The sequence below is a fragment of the Peromyscus californicus genome, unplaced genomic scaffold (assembly GCF_007827085.1).
Source record: "Peromyscus californicus insignis strain IS unplaced genomic scaffold, ASM782708v3 Scaffold_9__1_contigs__length_137607984, whole genome shotgun sequence".
In the NCBI taxonomy this organism is placed as follows: domain Eukaryota; kingdom Metazoa; phylum Chordata; class Mammalia; order Rodentia; family Cricetidae; genus Peromyscus; species Peromyscus californicus.
In genome coordinates, this window is record NW_026294617.1 from 11,998,676 (window position 1) to 12,022,327 (window position 23,652).

At 42.7% G+C, this 23,652-nt stretch overlaps 1 protein-coding gene across 1 annotated transcript in view; it reads left to right on the forward strand.

Moving 5' to 3' along the window:
- Positions 1–23,652, forward strand: part of Kcnmb2 (potassium calcium-activated channel subfamily M regulatory beta subunit 2) — a 281,231-nt gene that overhangs the window by 29,612 nt on the left and 227,967 nt on the right. The gene's annotated exons all lie outside the window — the stretch shown is intronic.

The window sequence follows — 23,652 nt, forward strand, 5'->3', positions numbered from 1 at the left end:
CAAAGACACTTAAAATCTTCTAAAGTCTTCCACTCTCTTATATACATTTTCCAAGCATATAGAAATAATAATGTATGAAGTCTCTCAAATAAAAGCACCCAGGGCAAACATCTCAGTACCCTTTTCAGGGTTATAAAGCAATATTTGGTTTGTCTGTCTCTTAAAAGGCTACACAAAATAATACTGAAAACACACAATTAAGAGAATTCTCTGTTGGATAGAGCTATAGGTCTAAATATGAAATTAATCAATATCTGCAGATATCAGTGCTCACTGCATCTAAACAGGCAGCATCTGGCTTCACCATACAAGGGCACACATGCATATCTGTGTACCACCTCTTGACAACTTTATTATTAAGTTATGTATATGGGTGTTTTGCCTGCATGTATGTCTGTGCACCACATGTGTGCCTCATGCCTGTAGAAGCCAGAGAGGGTGGATCCCCTGGAACTGAGTTGCAAACTGTTGTGGTCCACTATGTGAGTGCTGGAAACTGAACCCAGGTCCTCTGGAGAAGCAGACAGTACTCTTAACCACTAATCCATCTCTCTAGCCCCATGTACTTGGTAGTTTTAGTTAAAAAAAAAAAACTTGTATGGACTGTTACACGAAAGTCACTGAGAAATATACTCTGAAACCAAACCAAATCAAGTCAGACTATCCCTTCATAAACCATATACATCCCATCTCCTTCCAGAATATGCTTTTTTTTCTGTTTTGAACCCAAAGTCAAAGAGGTGCTGGTTGCATTCACATGCATGCTCAGGATTGAACCCATGACTCTGCTTGCTGCTGAATTACAATGCAGTCACTTTGGGGTTTTGTTTCTAAACAAGCAAGCATCAAGATCCATCCTTGTATTTTCCACTTAGGCAAATGTCTAAAACTCCGTGTGAATTTTACTCAGATGGGGATATTTTAACAAAACACCATTAAGAATATGTTTACAATGCAAACTTTGCAAAATGTGTAGTCACATCCCACAGATTAGCCAGCTAATGGCTCCAGAGGAACCATTATAGCAGAACACACTGGTGTGGCATGAATGAGAAGCTTTCACTTAGAGATAAACTCCCTATCTGTTACAGCTTCAGGTACTGAAGGTACATAATAATAAGTAATCACATGAACTAATAAGATGGTGTCCACCCTTCTGATCCTTTATGGAAGTGGTTAAACTAGTTCCCAACCTATACATTGCAGTTCCATCAGAGACATCCTTGAGATAGCACAGACCTCCATTTTTGTTTTTCATTTTCCTTATTTTCTCTCAATATTTGAGCAGAAACAGAAGGTCAACATAAGCAGAGTTTCTGAGCTTGCCCATGGGCGAAAGCACAGCTGTATAGGGATGTGCGTGTCTCAGCAGCTCACACAAGATTGTGTGCTAATAACTATTGCAGTGTGTGACCAAAATAGTTGCTGTGGATGTGCTCAGTTGGTAGAGTACTTACCCAGTATGGATGAAGTCCTGGGTTCAGTCCCCAGCCCTGCATAAAGCAGACATGGAGGCATACTCCTCTAATGGTAGCACTTGGGGACAATATAATTAGAGTGACTTACAGGCTGTGGTCCAGCTACTCCAACAATGGCTGCCACCTGATAGAAAGTCCAAGAATTTAGTAGTTGTTCAGTCCACAAGACTGGATGTCTCAGCTGCTCTTCAGCATGCACCAGAATCCCAAAGAACCAGGCTCTAATGCCAGTGGAGGGATGGACTTGCCAGGGACAGGGAGGGCAATCAGGCAGAGAGCAAGCATTCTTCTTCCATGCCCTTTCTGTAGGCTGCCACGGGAAGATGTGGCCCAGATCTAGGGTGAGTCTTGACCTCAACAATCCAGATTCAAGGTGTATCTTCTGGCTTCAAATTATCTGAGCTTAAGATCTAAAAGTCCCTCACAGGAGAGCCCAGCTGCTTGGGTTTTGGTTAATTCCAGATGTAGTAAAGTTGATGGCTAAGAATAGAGACTCTGTCTCCAAATTCATTCATTTATCCACCCATTTAATTAAAAGAAAAATCAAAACAGGGGCTGAAAGATGCTCAGTGGTTAAGAGCACTGGTTGCTCTTCCAGAGGACCAAAGTTTGATTCCCAGCACCCACATGGCAACTCCTGTTTCAGGGGATCTGACGCCCTCTTCTGGCCTCCGTGAGCACTGCACAGACATGCACACAGGCAAAACACTCATATACATTAAAAAACAACAACTGGAGAAAGGATTTATTTTAGCTCAGTTCTAGAAGTTTCGATTGTTATGACAGGGAGGGCATGACACGGATGGAAAGCATGATGCACAAGCTGTTCACATCACAACAGACCAAGAAGTCAAGGAAGTAGGCCAGGCTAGGGCCAGGGATGATCCTTAAAGCTCTGCCTCTAGTTATCTACTTCTTTCTGCCAATCCCACCTCTTAAAATCTCTACCACCTTCAAACTAGAGCCACAAGCTGGGGGCCAATGCTGGAAACATGAGCCTGTGGACATTTCAGATTCCAACCATAACACCTGGATTTATTTATTAGCCAATACCAACCTGTTTAATATTTCCTTGAGACCCAGAAACAAAGAAGAAGTCCCAAGTAGCCAATAGGAAAGTCTAAAAGTGAGGCTTTACCAGAGCAGTGCAATGCCTCTTCAATGTTCTCTATCAGAGATGACCATGCAATGTCTTTGTCAGGCACATCGCCTCCTGGGGGGTCTGGGGTCACTCACCATGGACACTTACTCAGTTTTCACAGAGACACAGAGGCTACATATTCCAAAGCCAAATCCACATAGAAGGGCAGAACTACAGTTACAATTTTAATAATAAGGGGAACAAGAGAAAATAGAAAAGACAAGAGTAGCTCCCAGGAGGAGCATAAGGAGAAACACAGCAGACTAGTAACAGCCAGAGGTGGGAGGTGGGAGTTGGGGGTGGAGGGGAGCTGTGGTTAGTCTTTGCAAAGTACACAGTTCATGTTATTGATGAGGACACTGTGTTAAGAGTGGTGACTGTGGAGTTAAGGACTCAAACCCAAATCCCAGCTCTAGCTCAATGTGTTTGTGATTCTGGCTAAGCTACAGGGTTCTGCAAGGCCTCCGTTTACTGCTCTCTTAAATGGGTACTTCATGTCTTCCTCCATAAGAGTAGGTCTGAATGAAATGCTCAGTGTCAATGACTAAAACAAGGGCCACCTTATGGGACATACCATGTAGCTTTATTACTATTATTACCAAACTTTGCTTAAGAAAATGTGGAAATATATATATATATATATATATATATATATATATATATATATATATACACATACATACATACATTTAAACAACATCTTTCAAACAATATAAAGTCAAAGAAGTATGTCACTTAAAGAGGTTTTCTATTTTCTGAAGAAATCAACATCACTTCCACACTATGCTTCCATGAATAGGGAGACTTGGTCTAACACATAATATATATTCTAGCACAGACAGGGGAGAAGATAGGCAATCAAACGCAGAAAGGAGAAATAATGTTCTTTTCTCCGTCTCATCTGGGCCATGCCTCAGACTTCCCAAGCTGTGAAATAATTGTTGAAACAGGGCCAGTCACAATGCCACTGTTAGAGGAGCTAATCTTAGAAGTGTGCCCGAGCCCAAGCAGATTAGGTCCTGGAACCCCGGCTACCCTCAATGAGGAATAGGATGGACACATAGAAGTTAGGATAAGATGGGCTTCTCAAATACTACAGCTGTGACTCAGAACTTCAACAAGTTTATTGGGCACAGCACAGAGTGAGGATTAACTGTTCTCTATTGGAAGTCTCTGTAGGGAGCAGTCTCAGGTTGTAAACCTTCTGGAGGAGGAAACCATGGTTGCTAGACTTTGCACACACTGAGCAATGGTCCATAAACACTCATACTTGGACTCCCCAGAAAGCTTTGCCATTTCTCTTCTGGCCCATATGGGTAACAGCTTTGCCAACTTGTCCCATGGGTTCCAGGCCTTGAAGTCCCTGGCATGGCTGCATCCGTGTCAGAATACACATTCACTCAGGGCTTCAGTCACTCAGGGGTTTCTCTCATATCCACAGAAGCGTACTTGTGGTTTTACACCTTTCTGCTCATCTACTTGACCTCACATGCGAAATGTCTGCCTCCACAATACACACTGATAAACAGCAGCTGTCTTAGCATCTTTCTCGTAGATGAGATTAAATGACTTGGCAAAACCATCTTAAGGGAGAAAGGGTTTCTAGTTGTAGTTCACAGTTCAAGGGTACAGCCCATCATGGCAGACGGGTCAGGGCGGCAAGAACTCTCAAGTGGCTGGTGAGTCTCACCGCTTCCAACCAGGCAGCAGAGAGTAACGGATATCAGTGTTCAGCTCACTGCTCGGTGTATGCACTCCAGGGTCCCAGTCCAGGCACACTGCCATCCACATTTACTGTGTGTCTTCCCACCTAGATTAACCTAATCCACATAATCCCTCACACTAAAGAATTCTTTACTAAACAGTCCTTTAATGCCTGGAGGGTTGTCTTCTAAGCAATTCTAGGTCCTGTCAAGTTGATAATTAATGCTAACCAGCACAGGGGTGATACTATGTCCACCCACCCTGCCAGAGAAAGGAGTATCTCTGACAGACTACAAGCCCTTCTGAGGAGCTCCAGGCTATTGTCCAGGGAATATCAGTCCATTTAATAGTCACAACATTTAATAGCCAAGAAAGAGAATGGTGAAATGGACTGGATAGAGTGGTGTAATGTCCAGGGTTTTAAGGATAACTACAGAACTAATAACGCACACTTGGCAGAACTGGAATATACAAAGGTGGTATTTGAGGGGTTGTTTCTTGTCTCTTGTTGGGTTGACCGACAGGAGGCAGAACTGGTCCAGTCAGTCTCTCCCTAGTGCTGAGTGAGATGGTGAGTGTTGATGGCCGAGACCTGCCCTGTCCACCGGAGAGAAGCACACTGAGCTGGGAGTCGTGTCAAGGCAGGAACTCATTTTATTGCATCAGGAGTGGACTTATATAGGGTGGGGTGATGAGGGATGGAGTGAGGATAGCGGGCCAATGAGATGATGCTATCTCAGCAGTTACTAGGCAGAGTTACTAGGTTGGGTTGAGCTGAGTCACTCATATGCAGAAGTCATGTCTGAAGACAGGTTGCCAAACTCGAGCTAGGCTCAGGAAGTTATACCGGGCCTCAAGCCCGGGCCTTATGGGACCCAACAGTTTCTGATTGTTTTAAGTAGTATTGGGCCTGAACCAAAGCTTTTTACATGCTAAGCAAGTGCTCTACCACTGAGATCGTTTTTCTGACCTAGGTTTTCACTCTATATCCCAGTCTGGCCTTGTAATCTTCCTCTGTATACTTCCTGAGTATTGGGATTATAGGCACATACCATCATGCAAGGCTCAGAGAAGTTTTTTAATATTAGACAGGAAAAGGAAGGAAGAAGAAAGAAAAATAGAAAAGAAGAGAGGGATGGGGGAAGGGGAGAAAGAAGGAAGCTGGGTCAAGATAATTGAGTTTCCGTATTACTCAGAACTTTTCTGGAAATAAATGACAGAAATATAATTCAAATATATCCAAGCAAATGAGAAATATATTGGGTGATATAAATTGTGTCAGCAGTTACTTAGTCTTGGCACATAGCTAAGTCCAGCTAGTTAGTTTTTTTCTCTTTTCCCTTTGTGGCTCTTTTGCTTTCGGAAGACCTTCACTTTCCAGAAGATTGTCTTCCTGTGGTAGGATGCATTCTGGGTAGCCATCAGAAGCTTCAGATTTGTGTTGACTTTGTCATCAAAAGGACAGAGAAATGATCTCGTCAAACATCCAAATGTTCACATTAACAGGGGTTTCAAGTGACCCTACTGAAATCTGATTGGCCCCAAGTGATCATGGTGATCAATCATGCCATCAGAATAGCATTCTGATTGGCTACCTTTATTCTACTCATGGAACTGTATCTGTGGGGTGTGACATCACAGAAGGGCCCTGTGATGGTGGTTGGTAATAGGAAGGTCAATTTTCAAAGTAAAAGGGGTACAGAAGAGACAAAATAGTCACCTCCTATTCCCTATTGTAAGTTTCCATCATAGACTCTACTAGTCCCTCCTGACACTTAAGTCATGTTGTCCCAGTTGCTCACACACCCCAGGACTCAGGGATTAAACACCTGCAGAGGAAGAGAATATTTTCTCACAACATTGTGCACGAAACACAGTACACACTCTTTTAAAATAATAACGTACACAAAGCCACCTTTTGTAAACTGTCAAAAGAAACCACGTGAGTGTAAATATTTACAGAAATAGAGTGAGTTGTCTTTGACCTCAAGTTTGAAAACATCGTGCTGCCCCCAAATTCAGCTATCCTAGAAGTGACAAGGGCTGCTTCCAGCCAAGGCTCCAGCCCCTGCATCCTTCATGCTTTGCGTTGCCTCCTTTCTCTCCTGACTCACGTTACATTACAAAGGGCTGAAGATAAAACTTTAAAATTCCCGGCATCACCTTAAAACAGAGCTTCTGACCTCCCGGTGGAACCCTCCCCCACCCAGGCTGCCTGCTGCAACAGACCAGGGAAGAGGCCATGTTAGCTATCATCTGATGTTCTCTGCCGGGACTGCCCCATAGAGGACATTCTTTTTTCCACGCAGGACAAAGTGATCCAGGTCACTGACTCCAGAAACTTCAGGGCTCCTTGCAATCAGTTCAGCCTTTCACTCGTTTGCCTAAAATTCCATTTCTAAGCCACTTCTCAAGATTTTCCTCTTATCATGGGTTTGCAGTTACATCGGAGAGAGAAGTCATTAGCAAATAACAAAATTAAAAGGAAGATGGTGTTTTCATGCTTGTTTCTTATCACTCACAGTGCCCTACAGTCAAAAATTGCCCCTTAGAATGTGTTTTACTTAGTCTGAAAAATGGCATTGTAAGCAAACAAAATGTGAGTATATTTGAGGCCAGACAAGAGTAAACGTTGTGTTATGAAAAGGAGCACTACGACAATAGCAATTCATTTCCACGCTCGCCCCGCAATGACCAGTGGAATGACAGTGCCATTTCACACCTGTGAAAGCAAGTTCCTTTGTTAATAACTCAGCTTGACAAAGACTTCTTGTCCAGAGTCACCACATAGTTGTCACCCGCTGTTGCAAGAGAGAAAGGAAACCTGAATACTTGATTCTAGAGCAAAGAGGAAGTGGGAAATGAGGGAAGCTGGAAGCTACCACAGCATAGGTCACAAAAATGTGACAGAAAACACCAAGTGCTCTACTTCACAAAGACGGAACCAGTGGGGGCGGGTAAGAAGAAAATGAGCTTTGGCCAAGAATGTGAGTTCCTGTTGTACCTTGCACTGTGCCACATGGGGTGAAACCCAGGTCCTTGTGTACATGAGGCAAACACTCTTCTCCTGAGCTACTTCCCAGCCTTACTCCTAAGTTGTACTAAAGACTACCTGCATTGCCTCAGAGAGCATAACCATCCAACCGAGCTATGACACCAAATTCACATTTTTATCACTTTGTCAATTGGGAAACTGAGATTCAGACTTTGAAGTGGTTTTCCCAGGAGAGCAAGGCTAACCATCTTCTGATTCAAACATTGTGTTCTATTTCCACAGCTGCTTCATTTCCTCCCATAAATTAACCATGCTCTTTCAAAATACTAGAATGCAACATGGCCTTTAAAAGGAATCCCTAGTTCATTTTACTGATTTTGTTTTCCCTTGCCCCCTCTGTATGTTCCACTTGTAATTTTACTCCTCAGCCACTTGGTAGCTCAGCCTCATGTAGAATGTGAAGGCATCTAACATCTTACTACTGAGGATCGAAATTATGTTTGTGAAATAAAGTAACCAAAGTCATCTCTTAGGTTGGTTGGTTAACAGTGGTTATAAAAATTGACAAGCATGCCATTCAGTGAGCCTACAGTCAGACACACTGATCTAACACACTTCCACCATGGCTTTTCAAAATTAGATGGAACTAATGAAGGGTTTTGTTGGTGAATAAGCATGAAAGACTTCAATCAGCTTTCAACTCAATCATAAAGACAATGAAGATCCAACCTCCACATCAGCACATCTCACCTTTCTGGTTCACCTAACCAGAAGGAAGAGGGATCCAGGCCCCTGGTCCTCATCCCCATAAATACTTATCCCAAGGTCATTACTTCAATCATCCTTAGAGTACAAACAGGTTGTTCTCAAGCTGTGGGTCGCAACCCCTTTGGGAGGGTCAAAGGACACTTTCACAGGGGTCAACTAAGACCATCAGAAAACACAGATATTTACATTACAATTCATAACAGTAGCAAAATTACAGTTATGAAGTAGTAATGAAAATAATTTTATGGTTTGGGATCATCACAACATGAGGAACTGTGTTAAATGGTTGCATCATTAGGAAGCTTGAGGATCATTGGTATAGACCAGTAATTTCAATTCAGGATATTGGACAGCGCATGGGCTTATTGAAAACTAGAGAGCCATCTGCTGGCCAGGAGTCTATGCAAGCTTAGGTCAACTACACATACTGGGATCCTAAGACAAAAAAGAAAAAGAAAAATCTCTGTGAGTCTCTTATTCTGACAACATTTTTTTCTAACAATGAGGAGATCTAAAGAAGCTCACTTCAGTATCTTTCAAAGACCCAGCAGTCAAGGCTCATGTCTAACGCTGCTGAGGTATCCTCCCAGGCATAACTCCTCTGAGAATTTAATGGAAGCAAAAGAAATATTTGTAAGATAAACTCTGGAGATGTACTTTTCGTCTCACAGAAATAATTTTGTAACTAGTTGACCCAGTTAATAAAGGATATTATTGCACAAGAGTGCTCCTTTCTCTATAGTAAAGTAAGTTATATACCACACACACAAACATGTACACAAGGGTTCCATATACACACTTTACACAACACTTATACAAGCATGTGCACAAGTGCCCCATACACACACTTTACACTGAACAGTCTCACTCTTTTTCACATATACAAGTTCTACAGTTATCTGTAACACAAATCTTAAAAGGCCTTATTAATAGATAACCCGGAGCCAGATATTGGGGTGAAAGCTGAAAGATCAGAGAAGCAGAACAAGTCACAGCCAACCTTACTTCGTCAATTCCTCAGCTGATCTTATTTCCATGAATCCTCAGACTGAAAGCCTCTGAGTCCTCACCCCTGAGGAACTCAGTTAAACTGCTGCTAAAAAGCCTCTAGTTCCTGGTCCTCATACCTTATATACCTTTCTGCTTCCTGCCATCACTTCCTGGGATTAAAGGCATGTGTCCTCCCAAGCAAAAACATGAGATCTCAAGTGCTGGGATTAAAGGTGTGTGCCACCATGCCTGGCTCTGTTCCTAGTGTGGTCTTGAACTCACAGAGATCCAGATGGATCTCTGCCTCCCAAGTGATAGGATTAAAGGCTTTTATGCCACCACTGTCTGGCCTCTTTGTCTAATCTAGTGGCTGGTTCTGTCCTCTGACCCCCAGGTAAGTTTTATTTATTATAGCACAAATAAAATATCACCACAGTTATCCCTGAAAATTGATTGTTTTCTTGAAGAAATGATCATTGCATAACACCCAGAATGGTAAATTTTTAAATCTGAAATATAAACTCTTTCATTCACAGAACAATTTAGAGTGGAAAATAGATGAGGCGCAAGAAAACCTGGGGATGGCAACTTGGTTCTCAGCAGGCATGTGTGTGGTTGGAGCACTCTAAAGAGAGAATCTCTATAAGGCTGTATTTTATGGATTCTCACTGTTGGCTTTCTTCGGGGATGCCTTGACTTTGAAAGAATGCATGCATTAAGATTCTCTGTGCTTAAGATACTGTCTTGCATAGACTCTTACAGTGACAATTTGAACTGTGCACAGTTGGAGAAATGGTTCATTTGGTAAGGTACTTGCCACCCAAACATGAAAACCTGAGTTCAATTCCCCCTAAAACCCAAATAGGCCTGAATCAGTGCTGTGAAGGCAGGGACAGAAGTATTTCTGGGGTGAATCAGAAATCTTCAGGTTTAGTGATGAGACCCCGTTTCAAAACAAATGTGAAAACAATTTAAGAGGACACCTGATGTCAACCTCTGACCTCCTCACTCACACCACACATGTGCACCTGCACACACACACACACACACACACACACACACGTGAGGTGCTTTAAAGAGGCTCGGAGAAATCAATTACTTTTTAAAGTCATGTGATGTTTTGTAGCTGAACTGGTTCTCCTATCTAGCATCTCCTATCTAGCATCTGTAAGTTCTGCTGTACACCATTCCATGCCTGTAGCAGAGGAATCCGACATGCTTGCCCCACCCAGGCAGTGCTGAGCCTCCTGTTCTCTGTGCTCCTGAACTCTGTGGTGCCTCTGCATCCCCTTCCTCCCTTCCTCCTGCCAGTGTGAACTGGAGCTATCGGTAGACCAATTGGCAGATAGGCATGGTGTGCCTTCTGGGGTGGCACTTGTGTTGTTTTGGTGTGAGACAGGATTATTCTCTGTAGCCCAGGCTGGGCTTGAACTCTCAGTCTTGCCTCAGCTTCCCAAGGGATAGGATTAACGTCACACACCACCATGCTCAGCTCTGGAGTGGTATCTAATGCACACATTTCACTTGCTTTAGACAGTAATGTCTAATTTCCAAACTTCAGAATTACCGAGCATTTGAGGACTGATAGAGGTAAATCACAGCATGATGACTCAGCTGATATCTGTGTTGTGAGTGGGCCTTGACAGGACATTAACTTGTGATGCCATCCCCACCTTCTCCTGCCTTTCCTACTGTGAAACTCTGGCTTTGCTCTTCTCTTCTCTGAGTCCTCCAGTGACTCCCTGCTGCCCCTGGGTTAAAGAACAAGCTCTTTAGGAGTGTGCACACTCATAACTTCTCTCCCAACGCTCTCTTTTTTTTCTCTTCAGCTGCACTGAATACCTTTGCAGTGACTCAGGGCAGCCTCCTGTCACTGTATCCCATGCCTCTGCAGTGACTCAGGGCAGCCTCCTGTCACTGCATCCCATGCCTCTGCAGTGACTCAGGGCAGCCTCCTGTCACTGTATCCCATGCCTCTGCAGTGACTCAGGGCAGCCTCCTGTCACTGTATCCCATGCCTCTGCAGTGACTCAGGGCAGCCTCCTGTGACTGCCTCCCATGCCTCTGCAGTGACTCAGGGCAGGCTCCTGTCACTGTATCCCATGCCTCTGCAGTGACTCAGGGCAGCCTCCTGTCACTGTATCCCATGCCTCTGCAGTGACTCAGGGCAGCCTCCTGTCACTGCATCCCATGGCTTTGCAGTGATTCAGGGCAGCCTCCTGTCACTGCATCCCATGCCTCTGCAGTGACCCAGGACAGCCTCTTGTCACTGCATCCCCAGGTCTCATCACTTCTCTTTCAGACAGCGGCAGGCATGTTCATGGTGACATGGTCATAGATCATCTCACTTCTTTAAAAAGGAGCATGTTATGGCTTTTCAGGCTGAACACTCTGTTTCTGTAAATTCAGCTCATTTTTGTTAAGCCATCTTTCCACTCTTCCACAAAGCGGGGCTCCCAAGTCTGTCCTTGGGGCATTTACAACACTTACTGTCAGCTGGTAAGCTCTATCTTGAAACCTGCTATGACACTTGGCAATCAGCTGTGTCTATGTCCCCTCTGTGTCTTATTTCCCCTGTTCCTCACATAGTACACAGCAAGATGTCACAGCTGTTCAATGAATTCAAATTCAATAAATAGTAATTGGATAACATGAATACACGAATACTCATTTGACAAATAGCTACCAGAAAAGGAGCCCACTGATTTTTGTGAAGGGTAGAAACACACAAACACCAAATGCTTTCTTTTTCCTTCTGGTGTTAATGTAAGATTACTTGGACTCTCAGTCATATGGAACCAGTACACAGAGCACAGGTCCTTAGAACCTCTCACGCACTCAGTTAGAAAACAGAGGCATAGGAATGCGGCATTCCAGTGTAGTCTCCATGGCTGTTGAGGGAGCCTTAGCATCTTTTTCATTTTGGTGATGCTTTGCTTCTTCTCTTTTAGTTCAATGTCTAAAAAACTAAAACAGAAAAATGAAACAAAGGGAAAATCTACTATTTTTAGGTAAATGTAGATCCTGTGGGAATGACCTTACCTACCCCACTCAGTCCTCAGGATGCCACTTACCCAGGAAGAAAATCAATTGCCACATTTGCAGAACTGTATTGAGACATGGTATTGAAGCATTATGATTTGGAAGACTAAAGACCCAAGCAAGGGCTTAGAACCTCAAAGCAGTCAATCTGGAATCGCATAAAATGAGGGGTGTTTGGATTGTTGTCTTTGTTTATAAATCCTCATAATGAGTATTATTACAAGAGATTCTCCAGAGACTCGTAAGGACAAAACACAATCATGAGCATATTTGAAGAAAGAAAAGCTCCATATTATAACTCCAAAGGTTTGCAATTCCGGATCCAACTAAGTCATAGAGGTGACTGCAGTTAGAATGGGTGACATCACTCCACATCCGGTCTTGAAAGTGCTTTCATATCCCTTGAAGATTTTGTTCAGAAACTGCTGCCTGACCTGTGATGCTGAGACAAGCTAGGTTCTGGGTACTAGGAGGCTAAGACGAAGTTCCTGATCTAAGGGAGAGACTAGAGTGATGGTCAGGGACACAAGAGAGGAAATCAGGAACTACTTGCTGGACAGTGGTGCTGCTATGAGAAGCAAAGAGCGGAATTTGCGTTAAGATGCTGAAAACCATCAAATGCTGTTCTAGTGTTTGATTCTTTCCAAATGTACAAAGTAAGTACATTGTAGTCTAAGTTAGATGTCAATAAAAGCAGTTGAATTTAAAATTTTCAGAGTTCAGAACAGAGGTCCACTAAGAGCACAGGACTCAAAGAAACAGACATTGTTACCCCAGAAGATACAGGTCCTTGTAGAGGAGCCTGAGGCAAAGGCTTGTTTGGAGATGAAGGGTACCAAGCATGAAGGCAGCAGTCAACCTCTCCGTCTTTGGGTCCACCTCCACTTTGTTCTTCACTGGGCCCTTTCCTCCCACTGCAGAAACATGCAGACCTTTTGTCCCACGCACATCCTTTCTCTCTGCTTTTTGAACATAGTCTTCTTCATATTCCATTTGCCCTCACCCTACCAGCCTCCATGTCTACCTTGGGATCCCCTTTACACATGTTTACATTTTGGAAATTATTACATAATGTCAACTCCCCTTATTCTCTTCATTGTGATTACCAAAAAAGGTATCTCCATGGGGCTTTCACCACCCTTGAGTCAGGCAGCCAGCCATCCTGCAATCAGCTTGGTTATAGAAGGACAGTCATGTGACTCCTTAAGTTCCCCGTTTCCATGCAAAATGGATGCAATGCCATGAATAAGATATTTTTTTCAGAAGTGCTTCAGGGTGCTTTCATTCTAGTTGGGAGAGGAAATAATAAAAATTTTAAAACAAGATAAATTCAGCTAGTAGCAAATGCTATAGAAATATTAAAATACATGTTGAAAATCACTAGCTGAAGGGAAGGGATCAAGTTGCTACTTTGACTGCATGGTTAAGTTGGTAGATTGTGCCCTTATACCATAAGTAAAGAGTACTGAGTCTTCTGTGTTCTCAACCAGTTCTACCCACTAACCAGGGTGAAACTAGTATACTAAGTTTAAACTTCAGAGATGCCCCTCACCTTACAATGCAGTTATACCCTGATACACTCATAATGTAAGCTGAGAATGTGGAGAAATTAAAAAAAACACACATGTAATACAATTGGTCTACTGAGCACCATAGTGATACAATACACTGTCGTGTCACTGGTTTGCTCGAGGTCATGTGTCCATGTGGCAGGCAAGCTGGGCAATAGCACATGGCATTAATCATTGCTGGTCTGGAAAAAATGAAATTAATAATCTGAAGTTTAGGTTCTATTAAATATGTGTCACTCTCACACCGTTGTGTAGCTGGAGAATTGTAAGTCAACCAACTGGAAGCCAAGTGTCATCTGTGCTCACCATCCCAAGCTGTGGACAGGCAGTTTCTGAACACACGGGAGGGGGTGCACATCCGGGACATCAAGGGGACCATCTAGGAGAAGGCAGAGACAGCAATAACTTGCTGTGATTCCTACTCCAAAGTATTATTTATTGGCTAAACGTTAACTAGAAAAAAAAGCTGCAAGAGTTTTTATATAAATGTTCAGGTCAAACTAGAGTGTTGGGAAGCACACTGGCTCCCAGGCACACCAGAGCCCACCAACTTCACATTCTGGAAGCCGAGCTGTCTTAATACCTGGGATGTCTACTGGTGTGTTTGAACCCCATGCAGCCTGAGCTTCGCTCAGGAAAGGCTTTATCTGCATGTGTCTGTGCGTTACCTGTTTGAAACACTGTTTAAAATCAAAGTGTTCATTTCATCATTTAGTCTAAGGATGTCGTAATTCCCAGACCTGGCTCTCATGAAAAATTCAACTTTTTGTTAAAGTCAGAGGTTTGTCCCTATTTTGTAAGTTTCCTGTCATCCTTCCCACGTCAGATGAAGCTCCTGTAAAAGCAGAGAAAGAGCATGACAAGTGTTTCCATTTATTTCTTTCCTCTGGTCTACAAACACTTGTGGAAGTTGTTGAACAGGCCCCTTGTCGACTGACCACCCCACCCCCACCAATTCCTCAGCTGAGGTGTTGAGCGTGGCCCTGGAGAGTCATCTTTTATTCTTCTGTACCCACTGTGCATGTTCCTTTTGCCCTTCCCAAGCCAGAAAGATTTGGATATGATTCTGTTTACACATGCACTTTTAAGAACCAGACAGCAGTTTTATTTATGGGACAAGATTATATTTAAAAAAATGGTCCATGGTCCTAGTTAGAACATTATTTTCACTGACTGTAAAAAAAAATGTATGGTCATAAATAAACTAGCTAACTTTCCAGAGATTCCCCAATTGTAAAATTGAAGAAGGAAAGAGATGGCGTATGTTAGTTTTCTGCACACAAGGGAAGAACTCAGTGATGTATGTCTTCTTTCAAAATAAACCAACTTTCTCCATGTTCAGCTGACTATAGGGAGAAAGCAAAACGCTGTGTTTGAATTCAGTGTAATGTGTGGGCTAGGACACTAAGTGACGAGGCTCAGAGCACACATTTACTTGAAAAGTAATGGTTAACTCAGAGTTAATGCTCCACTTTGAATGTGTATTTTGGAAACTTTAGAACACTATTAAAATTGACATTATGCTTATGGAATAACTGGCTGTTTAAAATGTGCTCTCCTTGCTACCTGCATTTCATAAAGAAACACAAGCAATTGCATTAGGCTACACTAATCACAGGCCAAATTTTATTTTCTTGTCTAAACCAGAATTCAATTATACAGATATGAAAAGGGAACTTAATAACTCTGACTTCTAATCTCTTCTTGGCTGGGAATTTACCAAAAACATTATCTAATTCAGCATTGGGAGATTATATCCTATGGTCAGAATATTCAGTTAGAAATTTAATCTTTTTGTTTCCAACATGACTGAATTACTAAGTGTTTAGTCAATGGTGACTTTCCTTTGGTTGAACTTTTTGCTCTGAAGATCTTAAGAGAATGGGATTTGGAAAGAGAAGATATTTTCTTCCCGCAATGACAACTTCCTTTCCATCTCCACAATCTTAATTGCTCCAAAGCTTTCAGAAGCCCAGATCTCAAAGTGTGTGGATGCTGTCTGCCATCCACTCCACAGGATGGCTCTTTTGAAGACTAATAAGCCAATGTACTTGACAGCACTCAGAAAACCAAAGCAGGGAACGGCCAGAGTTCCTGGCTGCTTTGTTTCAAGGCAGGGTACTCAGCAGAGATTATGGTGTTCTTCCACCTAGAAGGCGATACAACATTTGGGTGAAACTGGGTTCTGTGAGGTCCCAACTAAATCATCTGTTCCCTTCCCAGAAAAGCTAGGTTGAGATTAGTTATCCAACCAGGAATGGTACTGCTTTATAAATGGATTGTGTTGTCCAACTTCCCCAAGAGGACAAAGAGGATATACAGAAACAAAAGTCACCAGCCAGGGGACTGCCTTGAGTGGTGCTACATTAATCTCCCTCAAAAAGGGGTTGAGGGAGATGGCTCATTGCAGGAGTGCATGGTCATTATATCTCAGTGCTGACAGCACCTGGTGACTCCATATGCATCCACTGTTCAGCATTACATCCCTCAGCAAGTCTAAGAAGTTGCTCAGAGAAAGGAGGGTTGGAGGAGTGTCACATCCTCAGACTAGGGTAGATTGGTAAGGCTCTATTGCTAACGAGGGAACAAAAGGCAGAGCACTACCCCAGACAGTATTTATTCTGCAGTTGCAAGATACTCTTCCAAGTCCCTGCATCCTCACCCTCCAAGGGCCAACGTGTGTGAAAGAGCATCCCAATTTCTTGCTTTCAGAACAAATAGATTTCTACTGCATGAATAACAAGTAAGCATACACAACACCTCCCATCCAAACTTATTCTCTTGCTAAAAGGGAGAGTTAATTATTACACTTGCTCTTTCTCATTGGCACAGATTTCAATAGCCTCCTTCCACTTCCTGCAAACACAAGAGAAACCATCTGAGTCACAGCCATGTGTACATACCATCCTTGGACCGCCTATCTACAATGCTTTCTTTTCTAACAGGGAGTGTCTGCCTGCCAGTGTTTCAGCTTTAGCAGCTGGGCTCCTCTTGACAGACTGAGAGAGGGGTCCGCAGGGGGAAAACATTATCATCTGATTAAGGCTTTCAAGTAAATTAAAACTCTCTGGACAGGATCATCTTTCCCTGTCTTAGATCTCAGTGAACAGAAAGGAGATCATCTCTCTGGGCAATTATCAACTCTGAAAGTGCTTGTGGTTAGAGTCTCCAGCAGAACTTACTGCACACAGCATCATCGTAATGTACTTGCATATACTCGAATTTCAGTGGCTCTTCTGTTCCACGTGACCCAACGTGACATTTGTGAAGACCTGTTTCCTCCCCTCAGGTCATTTCTTCTTTGTTTGCACAGAGCCATTCTGCCTCATTTAAGTCTAAGCCTTGTATTAACCAGCCCTCTCAATAGACTAGACAACTTCTAATTGTCCATGTCATGACCACCATGCACCAAAGGTAGGACCATTATTTTCTACTTCTCTTCTCTTGCAGAGACTCAAGTTCTTATAGGAAGAGTTTACACGGTTGGGAAAAAGAGAGAGTAGGAGGCTGAAAACAGACTCCATCCTCTCACCAAGGGCTCTAAATATATGGAGGCTGGGCTATTTCATACAGCACCACATCCAGGGTCAGTCTGCTGTCTTCCTCATAGATGTAGATGATTTGGCTTGGGTCTGATCCACAGAGTTGGAGAGCCAATAAGAGCTGGCTGAATAACTTTGCTCCTTTATTATTAAAGCAATATAATGTTAGTTTTCTAGGGCACTGTCGTTTCACTTAAAGCCAGTATAAACTGCTTTATTAGAGATTATAGCACTGCTGGGACAGAAGGCTACAGCAATTATTTATATGATAATATGAGCTGATAATTTAGGAATAATTCATTCACATAAACGTTCCAACACTGCCAAGTAAGTTTATTAGTGTGTATGGCAGAGTAGAAGTTCTACCCAGACGGCAAAGCCTCTTATAAACCAATTTGCAATTGATTTATAATTTTTTCCTGTATGGTGGAGTGGTATAGGAACACACTGAGATTTCAGAGTGAAGAGACTGTCATTGTTCCCCTTCATGTTGTTTCTCTGCCCTGCTTTCTGCTCTTTGCTTCATTTACACAAACTGGGAAGCATGTTAATGGATGAAAAGGGGATTTTTGTGGAGGTAGTTCAAGTTCAGAATGGGAGAGCTGACGGGGTGGGCTAAAGGGTCCTTGTAGCCCTGACTTTCTTTTACTCTAAATGCAAGATGAAAATAATTCCAAGCTGTAAATACCAGCAGAGATCAAGTTAGAAAAGATTTTTGTGATATGTCATTATCAAGGCAAGAAAGCAATAAAAGCCCAAAATAGTAATTATGGTCATGAATCACACAAGCCAGGGAGTCTAAGGGCTTGCGGTTCACATTCCAATGTCCATGGGTGCTTAAAAGTCAGTTTTTAAAAGCAGTCACTCATCATTTGTCAGAAGAGGGGAAGGGGTTTGGGGAAGAAGACTGTCTAGAAACAAAGTAGCAGAGATGAAATAATCTCTGTCAATGAAAGAAACATCATGGATACATGTGAAAATAGGAAGTACAAGGAGGATCCCCACTATTTTCCACACAGATAGATGGCTGGATAAAGGGAAGAAGAGGCATGGGCATGATAAATTCTCCTATGTTCCTCCAGACATGTTTCTTTTTCATGTTGTTTTAACAGTCCAAATAGCATGTATCCATGTGTTCTCTGAGGTGTGCCTGCTAAACATACCATTGCTAATACACTATGGAATTATTTTCTCTATACCCAAATACATAGTATATCATCCTTTCTATTTTTGCAGTAAAACATGCCAATCTTTTCCCATATGGTTTTTGGGTTTGTTGACAAACTTTAAAATGATTCCCCTATATCTTTTTCAGTACAATATATTTTAATGTCTTAAATTCTAGTTCACCTGGATTTTATTTTGGATCTTCCAGGAGAATGTAGTCTTTATTTTTATCCAAACATATATAATAAAAAACTTCCTCTTCCTTGGCTGATCTGAAACACCAAATTGGTTGTGCAATGTGGTAGCAGGGCAGAGGGCATTGTCCTACCCTGATTTTGCTCCTTTGGTCTGTTCATTGCACTGTGATATTATATGGATATCATTAATTTGTAGGCTGTATGTTCCAAGAAAGCTCTTCCCTACATTAGTCTGTTTTAAGCAGATAATCCATAATCAATGTTGTAGACTGTGTGAAGGCTGGGGAAGTGTTGGAAGGCAAAGGGGAAAAGAAAGACTCTTGAGGTCTGAGGGAGAACTGGCCTTCTTTCATCTGCCTTGGAGGGATCCAGAGGGCTGTGTTTGGCCTCACACCGATGCAGATAGTAACCATGCCTGTGCACGTTATCAAGTTCTGGGCCAGTGGATGTAAATGTGACCTGATTGACTCTTGCCTTTAACAGTTAACAGTCTGGTTGGCAAGGAAATATCTCCACAGGGAAAAAACTCTCATTCCAGCTATGAATGACAATGAAAGTAAGGCTAACAGTCCCATCATCATTATTGAGCACAACACAGAAGCTTCTTTTTATTTCTTTTTTATTAAGAAACTTTTTATTCATTTTACATACCAACCACAGATCTCCCTCTCATCCCTCCTCCCACTCCCCCCCTCAGCCTTCTCCTCCAGCCCACCTCCAGCCCCTCCCCCCAAAAGGTACAGCCTCCCTTGGGGAGTCAACAAAGCCTGGTACATTCAGTTGAGGCAGGTCCAAGCCCCTCCCCCTGCATCAAGGCTGCGCAAGGCATCACATATATGTGTACATATATGTTATGTGTGTGTGTGTGTGTGTGTGTGTGTGTGTGTGTGTGTGTGTGTGTGCGCGCGCACGTGGTAATGGTCTCCAAAAGCACTTAAAACAGACTAGGTAGTGTGCAGGAACCTTGGGCAGAAAGATGAAGAGGAGTGACTAGAATGAACGATACCCTGGGAGTGTATGGGCAGCCTCAGCCAACACCTCTTCACTCCCCCTTGGCTTTCTTAGGCACACATATTCCTATAGAAAAGCAAGCTGGTCTCTATAGAAGGTAATCCAATGAAGATAGCACCATTGACCAAATGTTTCCTGTGTAGCACGCATACACACAAGCATATGTAAGGGATGGATGAATGGATGGATGGATGGATGGATGGATGGATGGATGGATGGATAGATAGATAGATAGATAGATAGATAGATAGATAGTAGATTGATAGATAGATGATAGATTTTAAGTTGTATCATTGTCATGCATGTGTACATATATGTTATATTGCACATGTAGACATATGTGTATACACACATTCATTCCTCACAGTCACAAGCCACACTAGGAACAACTGTTAGTACTTTTGCTTCATACCTGACACACTGAGGCTAAGCTCGCCATGCCACACTACCTATAAGAACTTCTGGTGATGAGTGCAGGCCCGAGTCCCAGGAGCCTCGAGGGTAAAACATGAAGAGGCACTCATAGGATTCTTACAATTTATGAGATAAAGGATGTGAGGCCTATAGCAAGGAACTAATACATGCTCATCAGCTGATAGATAATCAGCTCACACAACTATTAAGTGGCCTTATGGATCCTAGAGGAATTTAGCAAATTCCCTCAGGCACATATCAGAACTAAATCTACCTCTCTCTCCTTCCCACCCTCCCTCCGTGTGTGTGTGTGTGTGTGTGTGTGTGTGTGTGTGTGTGTGTGTGTGTGTGTGTGTGCGCGCACACACACACACACACACGCACGAGCACTCTCACATATGGTGACCAGGGACAATCTGTCATTTCCCAGGTGCCATCTACTTAGGTTTTTCTGAGACAGAGTCTCTCATTGGCCTCCAACTGTTTTTTTAAGGGTTCTAGGGAATCAAACTAGGTCGTCATGTTTGCAAGGCAATCACTTACTGGCTGATCTATCATACTAGCTCTAGAGTTGTTTTCCTGAAAACCATCATTTAGAGCTTTGAGAAGGACTCTAAGCAAGAAGGAAGTAAATTTATCAAAATAAAAGCATTATTCAAAATCTTAATGTGGTGCAAATGTAAGGCTGCCTTATCCTAACATTCAATAGCTCACCTTCTTCTCCCTTCCAGCCCTAAGCAGCTTTATGTCCCACTTTGAGAGCCCCAGGTTCCCATTCAAGGTCTTCAAAAAGTCATCAAATTTTGCTAATAAGCTTGATCCTGCATGTTCCTACAATAAACACAGCAGCTTATATCAGTTGAACTGAATGCTGTCTCCACACCACACCTGGACATCTCCAAGGATATCCCTGGTGTTTCAAACACAACAAGCAGACTTTAGGAGATAGATCACAACCAACCCTCAGCCTAAACCTGGCCAGCATCCCCCCATAACTGAAAAGAGACTCCAAGAGGTCATAAGGAAGGGCAGTGACTTGTCCATGCCAGAGGTTTTATAACCTGTGACTATGTCAGACATTCACAAATCTATATGGGTTTGTTGGACAGAGCATCACCAATCACTGAAGGAAGTCGTAACAGTTTAAATAGTTCATTCTGGAATGATTGTTTATACCCACAACCTTGTCTATACCTACAGCCTCATCTATACCCACAACCTCATTTTTATTCATAGCCTCCTCTGTGCCCACAACGTCTTCTTTACCCACAGCCTAGTGTATACCCACAGCCTTCTGTAAATCTACAAAGCAGTGAGATCTGGGCTCTTATCACTGTGCCAGCCTTTACTGGTCTGCAAATGTGATGCTGAGATTAAAATGTCGTCCCCTTGAGGTTTGGGAAGGCCTAGGCAGAGACTTGCATCTGACCAACCTCACTCCTCCTTGTCTTCTCTCTCTTCCTTCCGTCTCCCACTCCATGCTAGAAGTCACAGGACAAGTGGTCAGTTAAAGAAGAAAGGAGGGGAAAATGAGTATTTTCTGGAAGAAGAGGTGGAAGAAATCTGTCCGCCCATTCCTTTTTCTCTCCTTTTAATAAACACAACATTTCACTCAAAAGTTCAACTTCAGGTTGACACTGAATTTAAGAAAGAGAGGAACTTACCAAAATTTTTAACTTTCAGCTTTAAACTTAGGTATTTTTTCTTTAATGTATCTATTACCTTCTATAACATAAAAGTTAAAAATTGCATTAATTTTTTCTAAATAAGGAAAATTATCATCTGTTATGGATAAAATAATACTTAACACTCACTGTGTGCAGTCATTTCAAGAGCTGTGTACACCATATTATTTAGTCCTCAACAACACTCGGATGTAGCCATTGCTATTAAATCCCTTCTAAGGCACAGAGTAGGTGAAAAACATATCCAGAACCATACAGCTTCAAGTTAGTAAAAATGTTTAATCCAGAAAATCTGATTCCAACACCCTCAACCAGCTTACTTTCATGTAACAAATACTTCAAACACTTTTGAAAGTAGAGTTATACCAAGAATGGTGGTGCATGCTTTCTAGGCCAGTCAGGTCTACATCATGGGTTCCACACCAGCCAGGACTGTCAGGTCTGCATAGTGGGTTCCACACCAGCCAGGACTGTCAGGTCTGCATAGTGGGTTCCACACCAGCCAGGACTGTCAGGTCTGCATAGTGGGGTCCACACCAGCCAGGCCAGGCAGGTCTGCATAGTGGGTTCCACATCAGCCTGAGCTGGGTAATGAGATTTTTTACAATAGAGTAATGACCACATTTTAGTGGAAACATTGAACAGGACTGGAATAACTTTTAACTTCCAAGCAGGGAGATTTTTCTAATTTGAAAGAAAGAAAAGGTGAGTCTACTAATTTTATTTCAAAATGTCCTGTGATGTATGATGTCTCATGAGCCTCGAGCCACCAAACCACAAAGCATGGAATACTAATGACTGGCAGCAAATTGCTTCCCAATTTTACCTGGGCTTTTTCTTGGATTTTTTAGGGGAGTGATTATATTTTATTTTGCTTTATTTCAATGGCGCAAGCTAACGTGGAGTAATTCGTATACTTCCAGTCATTTTGGGGTGAGGTTTCCACAAATCAATATCGCTCATCCTAGTCGGTCCATCCTTGCCAGAAGGATCAGAACAGCATCTGAAACCTGTCCAGTAGGATCGGTACCCAGCACCTGCTCTATTGCCTGGTTCCATGGCTGGTACAGGACTGCGGCAATCTCTAGGCCAGATCCAGGGGTGAGAGGCAGCTGTCCCCAGGCTCTGGTGAGCCCTTCTGGACTGTCAGCAATCCCTTCACACCCTGCACTTGCTGCTCTTTAAATGGAGGCCTGAGCCTCCACCCCGGCTATCCTAGGAAACTCGGCCCTCTGGTGCCTTCTGTTTGAGCCAGTCATCAGGTTGAAAAGACAGTACCCAGCTTTCCTCTCTCCCTGCCACCCCTGGCTTCTCAGGACAACTCTGTCTTTACCACTTTGTAGTTAGAAATTCTATATTAAACTGGGGAAAAAAGGACTTTGCTACAATTTTTTTCTGCTAAAAATTAATGGATTAAAAGATTCCTGGATTCTGCAATTTAAAAAAAAATTCAATTTTTTATCTTTCCAGACAAAGCCAAAAGAATGCCTGTTCTCATACACCTGTTATCAGAAGCAGTCATTGTTTTCCAAGGACCTTGTCCTCTTTGGTTTTACTGGTCATGTTTATAGGGAGCCTGAGCTGTCTTCAGTCACATCAGCATCTGTAGATGACATTTCAGCTACTATGGAATATGTACTCTCCCAATCTAGACCTCTCCCAAGTGCTTCAGAAGACGCACAGTGACCACATTGTTTCAGACTGTGAGAAAGCGAAATCCTACATGGACACAATGTCACACTGCTCAGTCTCTGCCTCCCCAAGAGATTCCCTTCCTGAGGCAGAGGCCCCCCAAGACAAAGAGACCGTTTAATATTTATGTTCATATTCAGCTCTCTTAAGAGCTATGCATATGTGAAATGCATGGAAGTTAGGGGATTTGACGGACATTGCAGGACAGACAGAGCTGAGCTCATAGTTATCACGTGAGGTCAGCTCTAGCGACAG